General features: G+C 49.0%; 1 pseudogene; it reads right to left on the bottom strand.

The window, feature by feature from the left end:
* Nucleotides 1–5,382: 5,382 nt before the first annotated feature.
* On the bottom strand, nucleotides 5,383–23,483 carry LOC109573228 (proteasome maturation protein pseudogene; annotated as a pseudogene).
* Between the last annotated feature and the right edge of the window lie 140 nt (nucleotides 23,484–23,623).

Here is a 23,623-nt window from a genome sequence, read left to right as displayed (position 1 = left end):
TACAGTAGTGAGGAATACAATACAGACACACAGAACAATGGCTATATTAACAACACGCACGTTATTATGATCTAAGGGTGACCATGTCGTCCAGCATAGAAGCTGCTTTTCTTCCTCCCCAAGATCTTCCACTCCATGTTGTCCAACCCCCTGAACGAATGTGACCTGGGCCACCCTTGATGACAGCTCTAGAGGTGGTCTGACTGTTCCATTTCAAAAGGTCATTTCCAAAAGATATTTCTCTCGTATGACTTTTTCAACTCTTCTAAGTCACAATCTAACCTTGTCACTCACTCGCCCATGTAATGAGTGATGTAATGAGGGATAGTATGACCTGTCTGTGACTGAATAATTAAGCAACTTTAGAGAAACGCAGGATCACGAAGAGAGACAGATGTTTACTGAAGTAACAGCTAATAGCAGAAAAGTATAATCAACCATAGCGTCCACCAGCTTGGGAATCGGTGACCTGAAAGTGAAAGTGATGCTTGCTCAGTCGTGCCGGACTCTTTGTGACCCGGTGGACTGTAGCCCACGAAGCTCCTCTGTCCATGGGATTCTCTGGAGTGGGTAGCCATGCCCTTCTCCAGGGGATCTGCCTCACCCAGGGGCTGAACTCAGGTCTCCTGCGTTACGAGCAGATTCTTTACTGTGTAAGCCACCTGGGAAACCTAAGTGCTGGTAATTCTGCATCATTTTAAAGACAGGTGGGTCTTCATGTCTTGACATGGACACCCTTCAAGACGTGCTAAGTGAAAAAAGCAGGCTGCAGGGCTCTCCTGCAGGAGCAGGACTTGACTCTCCAGACAGGCTTCTGACTTGGGCCCCTGAGGCCCCTCTGATTCTGGGGCTCATCAACCTCCCTGCTGCGTCCCCTGGTGGCTTCCTGGCCGCCATCCCGACCCCAACCCCATCAAGACCAGCCACCCAGATAAGCGACCCCAGCAGGCAGGAGCCAGTGTCTGCCTGCTTCCTTCAGGGTCCCAGATGCTGAAGACCAGTTTCCTTTCCTGGTGGTCAAGGAAATCAGAGAACAGCCAATCCCCATTCGGACTTGTTCTCTGGGGCTGGTTCATCATCACCCCTTTGAATGGAATACTGGGAAGGCCCATGTCTTTTCTGGACATTGCACTGGGAAAATTTCCAGGGTCACTTCAAGTTATAAAAGTCTCATTTCAGTAATTGCAGTTTTGAGAGCCATACAGAGTGGTCAGATGCACAGAGATGGAGGGTAGGATGTGCTTCCTGGGGGCAGGGGCAAGGGGGTAGGGGTGGGGGGGGGGTAATGGGGAGTTCTTGTTTAGCAGACATGGGGTTTCAGTTGCGCTTGATGAAAGTTCTGGAGATGGGTAAACAACAATACCCAATTGGGTATGCAACAATTTGGTCCTGCTGAATCTTACATTTTAAAACGGTTAAAATGAGAAATTGGATGTTATGTGTATCTTACCACAAAGGGGAGGAGAGGGCGAGATGTATGGAAAGAGTAACATGGAAACTTACACTATCGTATGTAAAATAGATACCCAATGGGAATTTGCTGTATGGCTAAGGAAACTCAAACAGGGGCTCTGTATCAACATAGAGGGGTAGGATGGGGAGGGAGATGGGAGGGAAGTTCAAAAGGGAGGGGATATATGTATACCTTTGGCTGATTCATGATGAGATTTGACAGAAAACAACAAAGTTCTGTAAAGCAATTATCCTTCAATAAAAAATAAATAAAATTTTAAAAAAAGATATACAAAGAGTACAAACCAAAAAACAAACAAACAAAAAGTTTATTTAAGTTTAAAAGCATCTCTTCTGCACCTTCCCGATCTATTATGGGTAGATAGCACACAGCGGGGGAAAAACTGCATGTGAGTCTGTGGGTCTGTACGTGGGAGCGACTCTGTGTGGGGGATGAATGTTGCTTCCCCTCTCCCTCTGCTCACACATCCTGAGATCCTCTTCCTTACTCACTCACTGGGCTGTTTTTGTTTCCTCCGGGGTTGAAATAGGGGAGAGAGAGGAGCGTTCTACTCTAAAAATCAGCTCTTGGGACCTCCCTGGCAGACGAGTGGTTAAGACTCCCAGGGCCGGGGGCTCAGTTTCCATCCCTGGTCAGGGAACTCTGGAACTCTGGTGGGGTTCCATCCCTGACTCGGGCTCCATGCCTGGTCATGCCACATGCCCTGTGGTACAGCCAAAAAGACTACTAATAAAAATTTTTTAAAATCAAATTCTAACTAGTACTGGGTGGCCTGCCACACATCTCCCCAGGCTTGCTATGTGTAGAAAGCTGACTCTTCATCTAGTAACTCTTGAAAGTTCTTCCTAACCTGCAGCCCACATCATTACCAGGGTCTCTCACCTACAAGTTTCACCCTTGGTCTGGAGGGGCCCTGCTGGGACCGAGCTCCACCCATGGCAAAGGTCATGAGGAAGGAGGCTCAGCATACACAATGGCGGGATCGAGCCTCAGGAGTCCCCCTGGAAATTCTCGAGCATCTACCCCCAAAAACCAGAGTCTGCCTACTTTCTGCTTTGTGCTTTCACCTACACCTCTGACTTTACGGGGGGCTGTCCCCCACTACCTCTCTCTGAAAAAAGAGTTAGCTTACAGCTCCAGTTAATAATTCCTGGGTGTGACAGTGTTTCAACCTACAAACTCCTTTGGAAATCCTCTAGCCTGCCTGAATAGGTTTTTCCGGCCACATGTGATTGCTCAGAGCCTCCCAACTGTGAGAGGCATGAGATGTTCTAAACTGTCTAAATACAGAGTCCTTTGAGCAGTTAAAAGATTGATTAGAAATTGTATTGGTGAAGGGTTTTTCACTTGTTGGGCCAATGTTTGCTGCTAAGTCTCCATATCCCTTACCTGCTGTGTCCCTGGCAGTGTATTGATTAATATAATTGGTGTAAGTAGTAGCTTTAATGTTTGTAACCTTGGACCCTTGAGTTAATTCTTTTCTTGATTGAGCCCACCACACCTTTGCCCTATAGGAATGTAACTTTATCTAATGCTTTTGGAGGGTGGCTCCTGACTTTGGAATAATCACCTTTAGAGAAAAATAAGTTTCTTAAAATGTTAACAGGCCTCCTGGCCAGAAGATGATGTAATTCACCTGAACTTTTGCATATGATAAGTTTGAAAGTCTGGCTTTGTTTAGGATCAGGAACTGCTGTTCTTGCATGACTCTACCCCTTCCCCCATTTTCCTCTATGCACAACTTAAGGTATAAAAACTGCTTTGGAAAATAAAGTGCGGGCCTTGTTCACCGAAACTTGGTCTCCCCATATCGCTCTCTCTCTCACTCTGGTTGAGTCTCCACCTGGAGCGCGGAACCCACCATGCTTACTAATTATGCCTGGGCTTCTAAGATCCGACCGGGGAGGCCTCAGTGTTTCCTCTCCTTCGGGAGAACGGAAGGACGCCTGCGGCCTACGTAAGTGGTGCAAACTTCTTGTCTTGAAGTTTTATTGGTCTCCCGCGTAAACCAAGCTACTCAGCCTCTTTTCTACACTGAATTTCCTCACTGAGCTGTCCTCATTCTATTACTCTTTATATCTTTGATAAATATTTAAATAAATAGGTCGCCTATGCCGTCTCTCCTTCGAATACCCTGAATCAGCGGGGGCTGGACCCCGGCAGGGCCCCTTACCCTAGGCTCACAGGTAGCCTTAGGCTTCAGCTTCTTGCTGCTAAGTCTCAGCTCCCCTCCAGGTGGCGCTCTTGGACAGGTTTTTATTAATATTATCGCCCTATGCAGGTCTTCCCTCTGCATAGAGGTGCCCTCTGCGATTGCGTGCTAAGTCGCTTCAGTCGTGTCTGACTCTTTACGACCCACTGGACTGCAGCCCACCAGTCTCCTCTGTCCATGGGATTCTCCAGGCAAGAATACTGGAATGGGTCGCCGTGCCTTCCTCCAGCTGCTCTCCCCATTCAGTTCAGTCGCTCAGTCGTGTCGGAATCTTTGCGACCCCATGGACTGCAGCACGCCAAGTTTCCCTGTCCATCACCAACTCCGGGAGCGTGCTCAAACTCCTATCCATCCAGTCGGTGATGCCATTTGGATCTCGTCCTCTGTCGTCCCCTTCTCCTCCGGGCTTCAATCTTTCCCAGCATCAGGGTCTTTCCCAATGAGTTAGTTCTTCGCAATAGGTGGTCAAAGTATTGGAGCTTCAGCTTCAGCAACAGTCCTTCCAATGAACATTCAGGACTGATTTCCTTTAGGATTTACTGGTTTGATCTTCTTGCTGTCCAAGGGACTCTCAAGAGTCTTCTCCAACACCACAGTTCAAAAGCATCAATCCTCTCCCATGGCTCACGTCTAATCCGCAGGAAAGTCTCACATCCTTTTCTCTCAGCAGATCTTAGGAGAGCCAGTTTCTAGTGCAGCAATCTTCCATCAAAATCAAAATCACCATCAAAATCAGTGGTGGCAGACAAGTTTGTCATGCATGTTATTCAAAAAATCTGATTCATTGGGGTAAAATTTACAGAAAGTAAAATTCACCAGTTTTACTATATATCATCATCTAGCAATCCCAGGGATGGCGGAGCCTGGTGGGCTGCCGTCTATGGGGTCGCACAGAGTCGGACACGACTCAAGCGACTTAGCAGCAGCAGCAGCAGCAGCAGCAGCAACACCATGAAGAGGATAAAGAACATTTCCGACGACTGAAAAGGTTTGTTGTGCCCTTTGCCTCAGCCCTTACTTCTGGCCCTTAGCAACTACCGGTCTGATTTCTATCCCTGGACGTTTGCCTCCACCAAAGGAATCATGTTTTGAGGATTTACAGATTATAAACGGAATCACACAAGTAATCACTCATACTTGGTTTCTTTCACTTAGCATAAAACCTGGGACAAGCACTTATGTTGTTGCCTGTATTGCTAGTTGTTTTTTTTTTATAGTTGAGCAGTTTCCATTGCATCCATATACTACAATTTATTTATTCATTGATGGAATTGGCTTGTTTTCAAATTTTTATCACTATGAATATAGCAGCTATAAACATTTGTGTACAAGTCTTTGTGTGGATACATGCTTTTGTTCCTGTTAATATCTAAGGTGGGATTTCTGGGTCTTATGATAAGTATACAGTTAACTTGATACATATATACACATATAAACATACTACCAAATTATTTTCCAGACTGACTGCACCATTTTGCATTCCCGACAGCAATGAATGAAAGTTCCAGTTGCTCTACTTTTTTGACAGCTCTTAGTATTGTCAGTTATTAAAATTTTATCCACTCTAGGGTATGTGTATGTGGGGTTTCCCCCATGTGTCAGTACTTTTAATGTTGCGCACATCAAATTATAGTAAATAGACAACTACTGTAAGTAAGATGCAGCTCCTCTGTTCTCATGAACAGCATACACTGTATCACAGGAAATCAAGTTTATATTCCATCATCAAGTGTAGTTCTCCCATTAGTTCCCTTTGTGACATGTCATTAAAAATATCTTCAAATCCAATGGCCTCATCATTATTCCTCAAATATCCACTGAAAGGTTTGAGCTTGGAAGAAATGGAAGGTGCAGAACCTGCTGCATTGCTTTGAATTCCATATGCAGTTTTAGTGGAGCAAATAGACCCCAGATGTTTCTCGGTGTGGAAAAATTCATTTTATCTTGGTTGAACTGGAAATTTTGTTCCTGGTAATTCAAGAGAATGACTAGGCAAAAGTTCATTTTTCACACAAGGGAAAAATGTTTTTTTTGAAGAAGGTCCGTTTACTGAAAGTTCAGTAACTGGAATATTGTCCTTTAGCTGAGATCCAAGTCCAGCTTGCTCTGCACACAGCCGCTCAGCGCCTTTACTGTCAGCTGGCCCCACCACTCACTTCTATTCTGTGTGGTTTTAATTTGTATTTCCCTGAGGTCTAATATTGTTGAACATCATTTTATTTGCTTATTATCCACTCATGTATCTTCTTTGCTGACATGTCATTTTATTTGCTTATTATCCATTCATATATCTTCATTGCTTTAGTGTCTGGTCAAACCTTTTGTCCATGAAAAAAAAAGTAAGCTGTTTTTATTGAGCTTTAAGAATTCCTTGTACATTCTACACATAAGTCCTTTACTGGATAATGTGTTTTGCAAATATGACTTGCCTTTTCATTTTTCTTAATGACATCTTTTGTAGATCAGAATTTTTTATTTTTCACAAAATTCCATTTATCATTTTGCTTTTGTTTCCTATCTAAATAGTCCATGCCAAGGGAGTCACCCTTATTTCAGTAAGGGTAAATCCAATCCTTATTATTCTATCTTGGTTAGAAGTTGAATTTCTTCAGCAACATTTAAGATTTTCTTTTTATTATTGATATTAACAAATCTGATTGTGATCAGCCTTGGTGTGGTTTTGTTTCTTTGCTTGGGTTTTATTGAGATTCTATGCATTTATAGTCTAAGCTTTTACAGTCTCCATCTAATTTGGAAAACTTTAAACCACAATTTATTCAAATATTTTTTCTGTTTAATTTCGCCTCTTCTGGGATTCCAATTTGTAATTGGAATATATTACATTGCTTGATATTGTCCTACAGCCCACCATGACTCTGCTCACTTCTTTTTCAGTGTCTTTTCCTGTAATGTTTTATCTTGGGTAGCTTATAATTGCAATTTCTTCAAATGATCAAGGTCAAATGATCTTTTCTTCTGTAGTATCTCATCTGCTCTTAAGCCCATCGTGTATGTTTCATTTTGGATACTGTGTGTATTTAAACTTTAGAAGTTCCATTTTGGTCTCTTTTGTATATCTTATTCTTCTCCTTATCTGTCCAAATTTTCCTTGATTATAGTCTTAACACTTAAAATAATGGTTTTAAAGTCTTTAACTACTAATTCCATCATCTCTGTCATTTCTGGGTCTGTTCCTTTTTTGGTTGTTCTCCTAAGTATGTGTCCGATTTTTGTGTTTTGTTACATGTCCTGTGATTTTCTAAAGGCTGCTGCTGCTGCTGCTAAGTCACTTCAGACGTGTCCGACTCTGTGCGACCCCATAGAGGCAGCCCACCAGGCTCCAGGCAAGAACACTGGAGTAGGTTGCCATTTCCTTCTCCAATGCATGAAAGTTAAAGTGAAATCGTTCAGTTGTGTCCAACTCTTCAAGACCCCATGGACTGCAGCCTACCAGGCTCCTCTGTCCATGGGATTTGCCAGGCAAGAGTACTGGAGTGGGGTGTCATTGCCTTCTCCAATGGGTGCTAAATATGGTGAATTTTACGTTGTTGAGTTTTATGTGCTGCGTTGTATTGTATTCCTTGAAAAAGTGTTGGATTTTGTTCTGGCATGCAGTTAACTAACTTGTGACTCTGTTTATCTTTTGAGAGATTTTTTTATGCTTTGTTAGGACAGGCAGACTTTACAACGAATTAGCTCTGCCTCTAATGCATGATCTTTATTCCCTTCCTCACCAGCTTTACTGAGGTGTAATTGACAAATTAAACTGAAATATTAATGTGTTTAAAGGGTACATTATTTGATATACATGGACATTGTGAAAGGATTCTCCCAGTCAAGTTAATCAACATACCATCATCTCAAATAGGCTTCCCTTCTGGCTCATCTGGTAAAGAATCTGTCTGCAATGCAGGAGACCTGGGTTCAATCCCTGGGTTTGGAAGACCCCCCCGGAGAAGAGAAAGGCTACCCACTCCAGTATTCTGGCCTGGAGAATTCCATGGACTGTATAATCCATGGGATCGCAAAGAGTTGGACACGACTGAGCGACTTTTACTTTCACTTTCATCACCTCACATAATTATCTTTTAGGTGTGTATGTGAGAAAGCTTAAGATTTGCTAAGAGACTAAATATAGAAACTGTGTGATCTGCTATAGTCACCATGCTGTACATTAGATCCTCAAAACTTAACCATCTTACAGCTGAAAGTCTGTACCCTTTTACCAGCCTGTCCCCATTTCCCCCTCTCTCCAGCCACTAGCAACCACCATTCTATTCTGTGAAAGTGAAAGTCACTCAGTGTGTCCGACTCTCTGCCACCCCATGGACTGTAGCCTGCCAGGCTCCTCTGTCCATGGAATTCTCCAGGCCAGGATACTGGAATGGGTAGCCATGCCCTTCTCCAGGGATCCTCCCAACCCAGGAATCAAACCCAGGTCTCCTGCATTGCAGGCGGATTCTTTGTCAACTGAGCCACCAGGGAAGCCCATTCTATTCTGAGTCTTTTTTTTTTTCTTAACGCATAAGTGGTATCATACAGTACTTGTCTATCTCTGTCTGGCTTATTCCACTTAGCATAATGCCCTTCAGGTTCATCCATAAATCTGTAAATGACAGGATTTCCTTCTTTGTTAAGACTGAATAATATTTCATGGTGTGTGTGTGTGTGTACATGTGTGTAATTTTCTTTATCCATTCATCTGTCAACAGAGACCTACTTTCTATATATCTCGGCTACCATGAATAATGCTGCAAAGAACATAGGAGTACAGTTATTTCTTAAAGATAGTGCTTTCATTTCTTTGCATATGAATCTCCCAGAAGTGAGATTGCTGGGTCATAGTGTAGTTCTATTTTTAATTTTTTAAAGGAAACTCGTACTGTTTTCCATAGTGACTGTACCAGTTTACATTCCCACCAACAGAGTGCTAGGATTCACTTTTTTCAGCACCCTCACCAGCACTGGTTGTCTCAAGTCATTTTGATAACAGACATCCTAACAGGTGTGACATGGTATCTTACTGTGGTTTTGACCTGCATTTCTCTAATAATTAGTGATCTCCAAAATCCCATGGACAGGGGAGCCTGGGGGGCTGCAGTTCATGCGGTCGCGAAGAGTCAGACACGACTGAGCAACTTCCCTTTCAATTTTCACTGTCATGCATTGGAGAAGGAAATGGCAACCCACTCCAGTGTTCTTGCCTAGAGAATCCCAGGGACCGGGGAGCCTGGTGGGCTGCCGTCTATGGGGTCGCATAGAGTCGGAAACGACTGAATTGACTTAGCATAGCATAGCATCTTTTCATGTTGCCCATTTGTATGTCTTCCTTGGAAAAAATTCTATTCAGGTCCTTTGCCCATTTTACAGTTGGGTTATTTGGGTTTTTTGCTACTGAGGTGTATACATCCCTTATCTTTTTCTGGATATTAACTCCTTATCAGATACATGGTTTGCAAATATTTTCTCCTACTCTATGGGTTGCCTTTCATTTTGTTGCAATACATGCATGACCCATCTAAAGATTCTACCCAATGCTTGGTGTATTAGGAGTTCTATCCATTTTGACAGGTGGAAACAGGGACTATTCCTACTCCTGTGTGAGCCTCAGAAACATTTGGCATGCTCCTGTATGGTGGTCCTTTCCCTCGCCTTGAGTAGTTTCTTGTTACACATGAGCACATCAGTTCTTAACAAAGTCCTCTGGGATCCCAGTCCCCTGGCCTTATAGAAGGCAAATGTGGAGCACTGGGGGAAATGGCAGGGATGGGAGGGGAAGTGGGGGCGGAGCAGAGACTAGGAAACCCTGTGGAAGATTGGAGGGACTGGGAGGATCGGTTCAGTTCAGTCTCTCAGTCGTGTCCGACTCTCTGCGACCCCACGGACTGCAGCAGGCCAGGCCTCCCTGTCCATCACCAGCTCCCAGAGCTTACTCAAACTCTTGTGCATCGAGCTGGTGATGCCATCCAACCATCTCATCCTCTGTTGTCCCCTTCTCCTCCCACCTTCAATCTTTCCCAGGATCTTTTCAAATGAGTCAGTTCTTCAAATCAGGTGGCCAAAGTATTGGAGTTTCAGCTTCAGCATCAGTCCTTCCAATGAATATTCAGGACTCATTTCCTTTAGGATTGACTGGTTGGATCTCCTTGCTGTCCAAGGGACTCTCAAGAGTTTTCTCCAACACCACAGTTCAAAAGCATCAGTTCTTCAGTCCTCAGTTTTCTTTATGGTCCAACTCTCACATCCAAACATGACTACTGGAAAAACCATAGCTTTGACTAGATGGACCTTTGTTGGCAAAGTAATGTCTCTACTTTTTAATATGCTGTCTAGGTTGCTCATAGCTTTTCCTCCAAAAAGCAAGTGTCTTTTAATTTCATGGCTGCAGTCACCATCTGCAGTGATTTTGGACCCCCCAAAAATAAAGTCTGTCACTGTTTCCACTGTTTCCCCATCTCTTTGCCATGAAGTGATGGGACCGGATGCCATGATCTTAGTTTTCTGAATGTTGAGTTTTAAACCAACTTGTTCACTCTCCTCTTTCACTTTCATCAAGAGGCTCTTTAGTTCTTTTTTGCTTTCTGCCATAAGGGTGGTGTCATCTGTGTATCTGAGGTTATTGATATTTCTCCTGGCAATCTTGACTCCAGTTTGTGCTTCATCCAGCCCAGCATTTTGTATGATGTACTCTGCAAATAAGTTAAATAAGCAGGGTGAGTGACAATATACAGCTTTTACGTACTCCTTTCCTGATTTGCAAGTCTGTTGTTCCACAGTTCGAACTGTTGCTTCTTGACCTGCATACAGGTTTCTCAGGAGGCAGGTAAACTGAGAGGATGGGTGGGCTAAGAAAGCCTGGAGGTCTGAGAAGAGATGGAGGTGCTGGGAGGAGTTTGCAGGAGGTGAGAGATAAGAGACATGGGAAAGGGGCATGGCCAGAGCTGGTCATCTTCACACATCACAGCCCTACCAACACCAGATCCCGCTGGACTCCCTCCATTACCACCTGCTGCGGCAGGCCCCAAGGTCTGGCTGGGTCTGTGCCATGACAGCTGCTGGGACCCACCCCTGGCTGGACTGGGAGCTCCCTGACTGCCAGGGTGGGCCCTGCCCCAACCCCATGGTCAGCAGGCTCTCATCCTGCTCGTGATGGGAAATGAAAGGTAACCTGGGGGATCTTGCCTTTCCTCCTCTCTGGGTCCAGAGGTCACTGAAGGTGGCAAGAAACGATGTGTGTGTTTTACTCATATCTGGTCAACTGACAATCTCCATGAAAAGGCCTCTGTATGTGTGTGTGTGTGTGTGTGTGTGATGTGTGCGCTCAGTTGTGTCTGACTCTTTGCAACCCCATGGACTGCAGTGTGCCAGGTTCCTCTGTCCATGGGATTTCCCAGGGCAAGAATACTGGAGTGGGTTGCCATTTCCTCCTCCGAGGGGGGGGATCTTCCCGACCCAGGGATCGAACCAGCACCTCTTGAGTCTCCTACATTGCAGGCTGATTCTTTACCACTGAACCACCTAGGAAGCCCCAAGGGCCCCTCTCAGTTCAGTTCAGTCACTCAGTTATGTCCAACTCTTTGCCACCCCATGGACTGCAGCACGTCAGGCCTCCCTGTCCATCACCAACTCCCGGAGTTTACTCAAACTCATGTCCATTGAGTCGGTGATGCCATCCAGCCATCTCATCCTCTGTTGTCCCCTACTCCTACCTTCAATCTTTCCCAGCACCAGGGTCTTTTCAAATGAGTCAGTTCTTCAAATCAGGTGGCCAAAGTGTTGGAGTTTCTGCTTCAGCATCAGTCCTTGCAATATTCATTCATTCATTCAGGATCAATTTCCTTTAGGATGAACTGGTTGGATCTCCTTGCAGTCCAAGGGACTCTCAAGAGTCTTCTCCAACACCACAGTTCTAAAGCATCAATGCTTCGGTGCTCAGCTAACTCTCATATCCAAACATGACTACTGGAAAAACCATAGCTTTGACTAGACGGACCTTTGTTGGCAAAGTAATGTCTCTGCTTTTTAATATGTTGTCTACCTAGACAACATACTTCCAAGGAGTAAGCGTCTTTTAATTTCATGACTGCAGTCACCATCTGCAGTGATTTTGGAGCCCCCAAAAATAAAGTCTGTCACTGTTTCCCTATCTATTTGCCATGAAGTGATGGGACCAGATGCCATGATCTTAGTTTTCTGAATGTTGAGTTTTAAACCAACTTTTTCACTCTCCTCTTTCATTTTCATCAAGAGGCTCTTTAGTTCTTCTTTGCTTTCTGCCATAAGGATGGTGTCACCGTGTATCTGAGGTTACTGACATTTCTCCTGGCAATCTTGATTCCAGCTTGTGCTTCATCTACCCCAGCGTTTCTCATGATGTACTCTGCAAATAAGTTAAATAAGCAGGGGCCTTGAGGGCCCCTCTAGGAAGTGGGAAATAATGGGAAATAACAGGAAATAAAAAAAGATGCACCTAGCCCCACACAAGGAACTAGACAATGAGTCTCCAACCAGACTGGACCAAAGCGGAGACCCAGAGGGACTCTGGGAAATGGGAGGAAGTTGGTGGGGCTCTGGGCCGGGGCTAAAACGACTGAGAGTCTGGGAGATGAGGTAGGGACTAGGCGAGCTATGAAGCAGAACTGGGGATGGTTTGGGGATTTGAGTTGCTAGAGAGAGACAGAAAGTGGAAGAAACCAGGGGGATGGGAGGGGCTGAGATTCCAAACGGGGGTGGGGGAATGTAGGAGGAAAGAGGTGAATTAGGAGAGCCCTGGAGAGGCCAGGAAGGCTGGAGGGGAGCGGGAGTCATTGGACCGATGTTAGGACCTGAGAGAACCAGCAAGGACATTCGGGGACACAGAGGGGCTGGAGAATTGGGAAGAAAAGGGAGGTAACATGAAGACGTGGCGTAAGGCGTGTGAGGGATGGCCGCGGAGGGCTGGGGAGAAAGTGGGAGCCACGGAGCAACACGGGCAGGGCTGAGAGACGCTCCCTCACTCCGAGTTTAAAACCGCCCGCCGTGATTAATAGATTTCTTAACTTCTCCTTGTAGTTCTTCCAGTTTTGGCGTTCCCTGCTTCAGGGCTGAATTAGGTACACACCTAACTGTAATCCCCACCTCCACGCTGGCCCTGTTAAAATCCACCTTCCAAGTAGCAGTAAAGTAAACCCGGTCCTCCCCCTGCTTGAAACCTCCCAGAGCTCTCACACCTGCACCACTGCACTCGGAGCCACGCTTCACCTGGCCCCGCCCCTCATATGGCCCCGCCCCCTCGCCGCCCTCTTGGTCTGACTGCTCAAGCCTGAGCCCATCTCTGTGCTTCTCTCCAGCCTCACTGGCCTCTCAGCTCTTCAACACACCAGGCTGGATCCAGGCTCACGCTGTTTTGCTCGTGCTGCTCCTTCTGCCTGGAATGTTCTTTCCCACACAACTCTTAGCTACCGTCTTACTTTATAGGTCTCAACACGAATTTCACCTTCTTTGGACAGGCCTTCTCGACCTTCCTGGATAAAGTAACCCCACCACACCACAGTCACTGAACCGCAAGGCCTGAGTGTATCTTCTGACGCCACTATTGCCCCACCAGCTTTCCTGTTTCTTTTGTTCTTGCTTGGGAAGGATGTTTTTTTTCCCCTCCTTCCTATGTCAGCAATTCCATGTCATAGTTGCTTCTTTGTACTCATGCTCATTCACTCAGTCGTGTCTGTCTCTTTGCAACCCTTTGGACTGTAGCCTGCCAGGCTCTTCTGTCCATGGGATTTTTCATGCAAGCATATTAGAGTGGGTTGCCATATCCTCCTCCAGGGGATCTTCCTGACCCAGGGATTGAACCCCCATCTCCTGTACCTCCTGCATTGCAGGTGGATTCTTTACCCTCTGAGACTTTGGGGAAGCCACAGTTGTTTCTTAGGTGTGTTCATGGAAGACGATTGGATTTTGTTAATAGAATAAGATTGGATTTTATCCATTCTGAAAGTCTTGGTTTTCTTAACAGGTAATTTAAAGCCATTTAAATGTACTGTGATGGATATATCTGGACTTATTTTCATATCTTATTTTGTATTTTCTACTTATCATGCTTTTTTCCTTATTTTAGTTTTTATTTCCATTTGTTATACATGCACATAAAGAATGAGCTAGTTCCCTTTGAGGTTTGTTTAGAAAAAGATCTATATGTTGTTCCTTTTTTTCTGTATCCTCTTCTCCGTGGACAATCACTTTCTTACTTACTCTGAAGCTGATTTTTAAAATATTTACTCCCGTATTTCTAAATGACATGTTTTTGTTACTACTGATTATCAAACTATCTTGCAGCTCAGACCTGTTCTTCTTATTTTGCTCTGCCATATGATGGAATATCATTCAGCCCTAAAAAGGAGCGAAGGACCACAATGCATGTTGCATGGAGGAACCTTGGAAACATGCCAATGGAAGAAACCAGTCACATAAGAGCACATGTTGTATCATTCCGTGTATGGGACAGAAAAACGTAAATGAACTTTTTGCCCAACCCAATATGTTAATGGTGAAGGACAGGGAAGCCTGGCATGCTTCAGTCCATGGGGTCGCAAAGAGTCGGACATGACTGAGCAATTGAAAAACAACGACGAATATATTAAATGTACAGAATGGAAAAATTCATACAGACAGAAAGTAGATTAGTGATGAAATTGGGGAATGGCTGCTAATGGGTATAGGATTTCTGCTTGAAGTGATGAAATGTTCTGGAATTAGTGGTGGTGGTTGCACACCATTGTGATGTATTAAAACCACTGATTTTACATCTGCAGAATGTATTTAATGGATATAAACCTTTTCTCAATTTAAAAACACCATCTGCATCTCTATGATCCTTCTGAAGAAGACAAGAAACTTAGCGTCTTAGAATCCTCTTAAAAGCAAAGCTTGTGATAAGGACTCTTGTTTTAGAAGGTCAGTCTGGGAAATCCTGGCAGGAAACTGGAAGGAGACACCAGGGAGAGTGAGGGATGGAGACCAAACCGCGATGGGTGTGATGCAGAGGTCTCTGCTGTGGGCAGTTCGGGCTCAGTTCCAGGGGGACCTTCTGAGGTTATCTGGAGATTCTCAAAAACCCAAGGCCATATGCTAGTGGCCTCAGCTTGGTCTGGGTCTGGCTGGGCTCCACACCAGGGTTTTCTCAGAAGTGTCCACTTGCAGGCCCTCAACCTCATGAGGATGACACATTTCTAGGACAATCCCTTTGAGCCTAGTGGCTCTGCTGCAGGCCGAACCACAGGCATGTCACTTCGGTTTTTGCTGCCACCTTGAAGGATGGACAGGGCTGTACCGCTTTATCATCACAACTGGCAACCCAGGTCCTGACACCAGCCAGGCTGAGGTCCCAGCCTGGCTTAGCATTTACACCGTGGCCCACACCCTCCACCTTCAGCCCTGCTCTCTTCCCAGCCCCTGGGAACAGCCTCAACCCCTTCTCTCCCTGCAGGCTCCTGTCTTCTTTCTTTTATGGAGTAGGTCTCCATTTCTTGTCTACAAACATGTCCTCATGTCTACTTGTTTGGAGCAGAGGGAGATGGTTTCAACTGTCTTTAACCAGAAGCGAAATGATTTCTCCACGTGTGATCCTGTTAATGACATGTGGTTCCACTAGCAGATCTGGCGAAATGCACACGCCCAGAGCTGTATGTTCTTCCTAGACTTGAATCACAACTTCTCACATCAGGCTTGTTTGGACCTGCTGGTGACCAGGGTCTGGCTCAACCCAGGGGAACAGGATAAAGGTGAAAGCAACTTGTAATTTTTATTGAGAGTCAAGTGTGAAGCATGCAATCATGCATATTTATTAATTTTATTTAACTAATAGATAGATAAATAGAGTGCTTACTATGAGCCAGATATAAGGTCTTTGTTTTTAAGGACCTTGCAAATATGAATAAATTTAATGCATATTAACAATTCCGCCTGGAGTAGGAAATGGCAACCCACTCCAGTATTCTTACCTGGAAAAGCCCATAGACAGAGAAGCCTGATGGACTACAGTCCATAGGGTCGCAAAGAGTTGGATAGGACTGAGTGACTGAGCATAACAATTCTAGGGGGGCTGCCCTGGTGGCTCAGTGGTAACAAATCTACCTGCAATGCAGGAGATGCAGGTTTGATCCTAAGTCAGATGTTCCATGGGAAATCCCTTACGGGAGCCTGGCGGGCTACAGTCCATAGGGTCACAATGAGCCGGACATGACCCAAGTGACTTCGCACACATGCACAACAATTCTAGGATACAGATACCGTATTATTATTATTAAAATCCTCAGTTACAGATAAGGAAACTGAGGTCCAAAGATTAGTGAGCCATGACATTATTGAGACGCAAAGTCCTAAGCTCTGAGCCACTCCCCTATGTGTGTATGTGCGTGTGTGTGTGTGTGACCTGTGACTCCAGTTTGCACATGGGAGTGGGGGCCATGAAGTCAAACTCTGGCTGTGGTGTGACTTTCCACAGCTAGGAGTGGAATGAGGAAGAAGGCCAGAGGAGTGGCAGACTCAGGGATCTGGCCCACTGACATGGGCCTCCTGCCGCAGAGCAGCTCTGCCCACTTCCTGTCTGTCTGCTCACGTGGCGGTGGGGCTGAGCTCGGGCTGGCTCAGACGCAGCAGCTGAGGGTACCAGTGAGGCCTGGCTGCAGCAGGGGCACTGGGTTCTGTCCTCTCTCATCCTCTGCCAGCCCAGACCCAGCGGCAGGAAAAACCTATTTACTGCAGACTGAAGGGCTAACACACCACTCCATAGTCATTCTTCATGTCCAGGGAGACAGAGATGGAAAAAGAGACAGGAATTAGGACTGAAGGAAGAACAAAATATACAGAGAGGGACTTCCCTGGTGGTCCAGTGGCTAAGACTGCTCCCAATGCAGGGGGCTCGGGTTTGATCCCCGGTCAGGGAACCAAATCCCATATGCTGCAACTGAGACCCAGCACAGCCAAATAAATAAATATTTTTTAAAATACAGAGAAACAGAGAATCATGATAGTCTAGACAGAAAGGTACAGAAACAGACACAGATGCTGGGACACAGACCATACACCTGGAGTGTGTCTGAGATGGAAGTTGCTGAAGAATGGGATGGGGGTGAGTCAGAACTGATGGGGGGACAGTGCAGGGAGCCACTAAGGCCCTGAGGGGCTTGGTGTCCTTGGAGAGTCTGGACAAGGGCCTAAGCCAGGGGTTCCCATCCTACTAATGTGGCCCTTCATCTGAGGACGGGCCTGCAGCTGGAGTCGGTGTGTGAAAGTGTATCCAGCCCCCTTCCTGGGCTGTTGGCCTGGTGTTCCGGAGCTGGGGACAGGTGCCCTACCTCTCCATACCCTCCTCCTGAATAGCACCAGCCGGTCCCCTCCACGCTGGGCCAGTGTCAGGTTCCAGGCTGCTCCCTGGGGGAACTTTGATCTGGAAAGAATGAGAGTGACCGAGCTGGCTGCAGCCCAGGGCGGCACAGCATCCCTGAAACCTAGCCTGGGCTGCCCCTGCCACCTTCCTGCCCACTGGCACACCGGGCAGTCCCTCCAGGGCTCAGGAGACACAGACGGGGTCTTTCCTGCTTTCCTTCCCCCCTGGTTCTCTCCATCTCCATTCACTGTTCAATCACTAGTTCCTGCACTCATTCATCCAGTGCCTGGGGCTGGGCGATGGATGGAGTTGAGGGCTGAGCGACTCTGGGCTCTGCCCTCTCGGGAGCTCCAAACTGAGATCACTGCTCCAGAGAAGCACAAATCCCGCATTAGAGCAGGGAACCAGGGCAGGAGTGGAACACGCAGTGGACACAGTGGGGCAGAGAGTGGAAGCCAGGCAGGCTGACAGTCTTCACCAAGGATGACTTCTCAGAGAAGGTGGCATTTAAACCAGGCTCTGGACTTCCTTGGTGGTCCAGTGGTTAAGACTCCACACTTCCCATGTAGGGGGCATGGGTTTGATCCCTGGTCAGGGAACTAAGATTCCACATGCCAGGCTGCATGGCCAAAAAAAATAAAACAACCTTCCCCAAAAACTGGGCTCTGAAGATCTGAAAAAGGAGCAGGAGAGTGTCAGACAGGATGGCAAGTGGAAAGGATGCTTTGGGCAGGGCGACCAGAGCAGCCACAATGGCAGAAATATGCGAGTTTGTGCCTTGGCAGCCTCAGTTATTCACCTGTTGCTGGAGCAGATCCAAGGGTCAGGGGGACAGTTTTGTTAGAGAAAGGAGACTCTGGGGGCTTGCAAGGAAAGTGGCCGCCTGGTGGGTCCGGATGCTGGCTTCGGCTCTCCAGGCCTTCCTAAGGAAGGTCTCGTGCCCTCGGAGACCTCCCATGCCTACCCCAGCCCCAAGGAGCCTCAAGAATGCTTCTGAGGGAGCCTGGCTTGTCTACAGACCGGAAGAGGCTCCAGAGAGCTCCTTGCCTAGACCCTAGTCCAGCCCCTTGCCTCGGCGGGCCTCCCCACCCCCACCGCTCGCTCTGAGTGACAAGGCCTTTTGCTGGGCTGAAAGCGGACACTCCCCAGCCTCCGGGGCCCCTGGGGAAGGCCCAGGAGCTCTCCAGCCCTGCAGCTCTGGCTCTTCAAGTCCTGGAGGCCATTGAGCCAGGACCTATAAATAGCCTGGGGAGGGGGAGGGGAGGCAGACCAGGCAGGGCTAGAGGGGACAGGCTCTGGGTAGGATGTTGTGGAGGGGTGGGGAGAAGGAGAAGTCCAGAGTTCGAGGCCAGTTCTGTCCCTGACCAGGACTGCTCACTCCTCCGGGTCTCGGGGTTCCCCTGGGCGGGGGGTGGCCAGGCTGATGGAGCAGACAGACAGGGACTGCTGTTCTAAAAGAACGGGAGACCCCTCCTCCTTCCTGGGTGGTTTTCAGAGGCAAAAGTGTCAGGATATTAGCTGTGAGGGCCCCAGGCTGGGCCAGTCCTGCCACAGAGACCACGTCCCCAGTCCCCAGCGGCCCGGGACAAGCTCTGGTGGGGTGCTGACACTTCCAGGACCTCAGTTTCTCCTCTTGGCATGGCAGCCCCCAGAGTGGTGGGGGGTGGGGAAGGCGCTGGGTCAGCCGGAGACCTCTCCAGGCCATGGGGCCAGAGCTTAGGGGTTGGGACCTGCCGGGGAGGCTCCTGGAAGTGGAAAATGTGAGCCCCATAGCCTTATCTGGGCTGGAAGCAGCTGTCTCCATTCCACACCCTCCGCAGCCCCTGCCTTGGCTGGGAGGAGCAGGCAGCCCCTCCACGCGGGGATGGTTGCTGTTTGTTCTCTGGGCAGCCGGTCTCTCAGCAGAGGCTCGTGGGAAATTCCTCCTCCGCTGGGACCAAAAGGGCCCAGTGCTGGTCTAGGGGGACAGGAAGCTCCACTCTCTTACCCTCTCCCCAGGTCAGGGCCACCCTTAGAATTGTATGTGTGAGTCTCTGCAGAACACTCAGGATCTGTACCTTCTAGAGACACACTTCCAGGTCTGGTAAAAGAGCGGAAAATATGGCACGTGATGTGTGATCAAACTCACACAACGAGACACACACAAATATCTGATATACGTAAGCATGTGTAGACAATACACACACAGGCATGCGCACGTCCTGTGTTGACACAGATACTGCAGGCATGCATCCATATGTGTCTAGAAACACATTCACCATTTATGAGCAAAGGCATAAAAATCCCCCTTCCAACCACAAGGGCTTGAACATGTGCCCATATATGTACATATGTGTACAGCTGTGTGTGCAAGTACTATAGACTCTGTACCTCCCACATCTTCCCTCTACACCAACACACGTACACAGGTATACGCAGCATGATATATGCAGAGGCGTGTCCCCAGATACACCGGAGAAAGAGGAACATCCCAAAATACACGTGTGTCCGGCAGTGTGTCCCTGGGATGGAGTTTAAAGGAGGGTTTGGTAGAGGGAGTTGGAGTGACCCAGGGGGCAGGATTCTCTTCTGTCCTCCCTACCGGGGGCCTCAGGGCTCCAGGTTCTGCCCCAGTGGCTCCGCTTCAGGCAGGCAGAGCCATGGGGCAGAGCCCAGAGCCGCTGGTGCCCTTCTCTGAGGTCCTAGTTAGAGATGAGGCCTAGGAGCTCCGAGCCTGGCCCACCCCAGGCTCCTGTGCAGCTTCCATCATGCCCCTGCCTCCCCGCTTAGCACCCCTTTTGGCTCCTGAACCTAGCAACCTGGCAGGAAAAGATAAACGCAAGTCCTGCGTCCACACCCCTGTGGATCTCATAACAAGGCAATGGTTTCCAGGGCAGAGGCTGGATTTCAAGATTCGAGGGGGAGGAGCCGGGGATGGTATGTTTGCCAGGAGGGTCCAGTCCTGGAGTGTATTTCTCCATTGAGTCCCTATTAGTCTGCTCCCCGTTGGTGCCTGCAGCTGAGGACCCTGAGGTGTGGGGTGTGGCTCCCTTTCCACACCTTCCCCAGTTACAAAGCTGGACTGCTGGGCCTGTTAGCCATCACAGCGACCTGAAGGCTTCATAGAGGGCCTGGCAGGGCTGACTGGGGCCTGCCTGGCAGATCACAGGTCTGGCCTGACCCATGATCTTCTGACCTGAGCATTCCTGGCAGAGGGGCTTGAAGGGCTGAGGTGACCAGTGAGGCCAGCAGCTGTCTGTCTCAGTGCAAAGGCTGATGTGATCTTGGAGTCAGCCCCCGTGTGGCACCTGTGACCCCCATGGTTTACCACGCCTTCTAACGCATCCTCTCTGTGACCCAGCTCATGGGGTCCGTCCATGTGCTCATTCTATTTGTTCCACTCCCTCTCCAATGAGTCCCCTTTCCCTGGCATTCACTCCCACTTTTTCATGGAGCATTTTCTAAAGCCAGCTGCCTCTTCAGCTGTAGAGATAGATGAACAGCTGAGACAGACAGCTCTCTGCTCTCCGAGGATGGGCTCCAACACATGTACACAAGTGTGTGAGGGCCCCACGCCCATGCACAGGGACCCAGGTGCAGAGGGTGAGGGCCAGTCCCAGGCAGGTGGGCCCAGGACTGCAGAAGACTGCCCCACCCCTTAAGCGCTGAACCTCAGGAGTCTGGGGAGTGGGTGGGACCTTCAGGACAAGAGCTGGAGGCAGGTGGGTATAAGGAGAGGGACTGGGCTGGAGGTGGAGGAGTGGGAGTCACCAGTGCAGGTGTGGGGGTGGATGACACCATGCAGAAAGGGTCTGTGAATAAAAGGGGGACCTTCCCAGCTCAGAGCCCTGGGGACCATGGTTAAGGGATGAGTGAAAACAGAGTCACTCAGGAAGGTCACTGGGGAGAAGAAGGGGAGTCAAGAGGGTTGGGAGGAGGGGTGGTCCTCAGGGGCTCCTGCTGGAGGGCCACAGGGATGGTTCTGGAGACCTCAAAGCACAATTCCAGGGGATTGGAGCCTCTGGGTGATCTGGGAGCAGGGGGAGCTGCCCAGAATTGGCTGGATTTGACGGTTGCCCCCAAGGGGCCCTGGGACCACAGCCAAGACCCTGGGTTCCAGCCCTGTCTCTGCATATCTTGCTCTGTGACCTGGAGCCTGTCCCTGTCCCTCCCCGGGCCTCACTTCCCCCACCTCAGGTCCCTGACTTTGGGGTTTGGGCTTGGCTGGGATTCGATTTCATGAGGTGATTGGCAGGGGGTACAGGAAGGCTTGTCCCACATCCTGCCCCCAGCCCAGCACCAGAGCAGACTAAGGAGCCAGGAAGCAAGGTCGGAGCCAGGGGAGGGAGAACTGGGAGGGCAAGTGCCAGAGCCCCTGGGACTCAGTGGGAGGTCGGCCTCGCTAGCCCACTGACATCAGGGCTGGTGAATGTGCAGGGAGTTCAGCAGGGTCCGTCACCCTCACCTCCCCCACAGTCTGGTACCGGGCAGGAGCTGAGCCCCGGGAGGGAGGGAGGAGGGGCCTTGAGGGGGCGGCCAGGAGGAGCCCCTGGGGCCTGGGGTGAGCAGCAGCCTCCCCCAAACTGGCAAGGAGCCAGCTCTTGGATGGCACTGGTCTTCAGTGCCTCCCTCCCCGCTCCAGAATCACCCCCTCCTCCCTCTCTCCCTCCCTCCTCCCCAGATGCTCTGCCCCTCTTCCTCCCCTCCTGATTCATCTCTCCTCTCCTTGGCTGATCTCCAGCTATTGACTCAGTGGTCTGACTGCCGAGGGAGAGGAACCAAGGGGGATGGTCTGATTCTCGTACTGTCTGCCCAGAACCCACCGTGAGCCCCATCTCTGCCCTTGGCAGATAGAGCCCTCCCCAGGCCCCGAGCAGCCCCTCCCAGATGTTGTCATGGTGGATCCGGACAGACCATATAACCCACCTAAGGTGGGAGAGCGAGGCTGGATCCTGGGCAGCCAGTCTCTAGAATCTTATCTATGCCCCATTAGTCCCACCCTAGAGACCTGGCCAGCCTTCCTTTTCCTGGATGCTGCGAGAGAAGGCTGGACCCCCACCCACCCCCACCCTCATTTATGCTGTCTATCCAGGCACAGACTCTGCTGCACATCAGCTATAGGACTGGGGACCCAGCTGTCCAGCCCCTCCCAGACTTTCCTGCATGGTCCTTCCTCGGGTCCTGCAAAGGAAGAGGCTGGGCTTTTCTGGCTGAGACTGGGGTCCCTGCACTCCAGGCTCTGTGCTCAGATCCAGAGGGGCTCTGAGTGCTACTAGAGACAAGCTGTAGCGGTTGCCTCTCTCCTAGTGTCTATCAAAGATTCTACCCGGAGAAGAATGCAGGGAGTAATTTGGCTTACCCTGTCCCACACAGCTACTTGGAACACACACATATACACACCATGCATGCCTTTTGGCACTTGACTTTCTCATGAAATAATTGCTGGAAGGCTCCTTGGATTAGGTAACCCAGCGTTTCTTCCTGTCCCCATGGTGGGGGGCAGGGGGAGTCAGCATTTAGTATCTGTTGGGCTGATCCAGCTCCTTTGGGGCAGAGCAGGCCAGTCCAGGATGTCTGTGGCCGCCAACATCTTGGGAAGTGTGATGGGAACAAGCCTTACAGACCTCTCATTCTTAGGCACCGGGGTTAGGCCAAGAAGGAGAAGGCTAATCAGGAAAGATCTTTTTCTGCACAAAGAAGAATGGGATGTTCCCATTTTTATTTCAACCTAATTTTACCATATACATGAGAACATACAGCATCTTTCAGCATCATTCTGAAGCAACAGCTGTTTTTACTCCTTGCTTTCTGGAGGAAAGAAGGAAGGAATATCTGAGTTCAGGCATGAAAGGAGTGTTGAGAGGGTGTCGAGTTGGGAGCCCTGGGATGTGGATAGAAGCCGGGGACTGAGGCTCTGATGGAGGGAGGGGGGTTCTTAGTCCTAGGGTCGCTGATCCTAGGATTTGGAGATTCAGCCCTAAGCACACCCTCTCCTTTCTATCTGACCTCAGCCACTCATGGATCCCCTAGCAGGGGCCTCTCTGTGAACCCCCAGGCCCTGTGACCATTGGCAGTAAGGATAAAAAGATCTTACTATCCAGAGTGGGTTTCGAGGGGAGAAGGCACAATTGTAGAGTCAGGGAGGGACCTCACCACCTGTCTCCTTCTTCCTTAGGTCTTATAACAGGTGCAAGAAATTCCAGACAAAGAATCCATAGGTGAGTATGTGCTTGTAAGGGCCGTGTGCTTGGCGTGGAGGGACAGTGACAGGCCCAGGGTGAGGGTCAGGGGTCTGGAAATTATTGCTGAGGCTTTCAGGTCTCTCTGAGCAGAGTGTGGGCGTGTGTGCGTGTGTGTGTGTGTGTGTGTGTGGCTCGGGGAGTGGGGTCGGGTGGGGATGTCTCCACTCCCAGTAGGACTTGCCACCGAGGACCTCCCTCACCTCGAGGCATCCAGCGGGACACCGGGGCGGGGGCGGTCTCCGGAGCCGCTGACCACGCCCCTGAGGGCCCGCCCTCGCGTGGCGCCCAGTCCCGGGGCTCACTGGGCCCGCCCCGCCTTCCGCCCGCCCCTCCCACCGCCCCTCCGGATG

This window comes from Bos indicus, chromosome 19, assembly GCF_029378745.1.
Source record: "Bos indicus isolate NIAB-ARS_2022 breed Sahiwal x Tharparkar chromosome 19, NIAB-ARS_B.indTharparkar_mat_pri_1.0, whole genome shotgun sequence".
NCBI lineage: Eukaryota > Metazoa > Chordata > Mammalia > Artiodactyla > Bovidae > Bos > Bos indicus.
The sequence above is the reverse complement of the archived record's forward strand: the minus strand, read 5'-3'. Positions and strand labels throughout refer to the sequence as shown.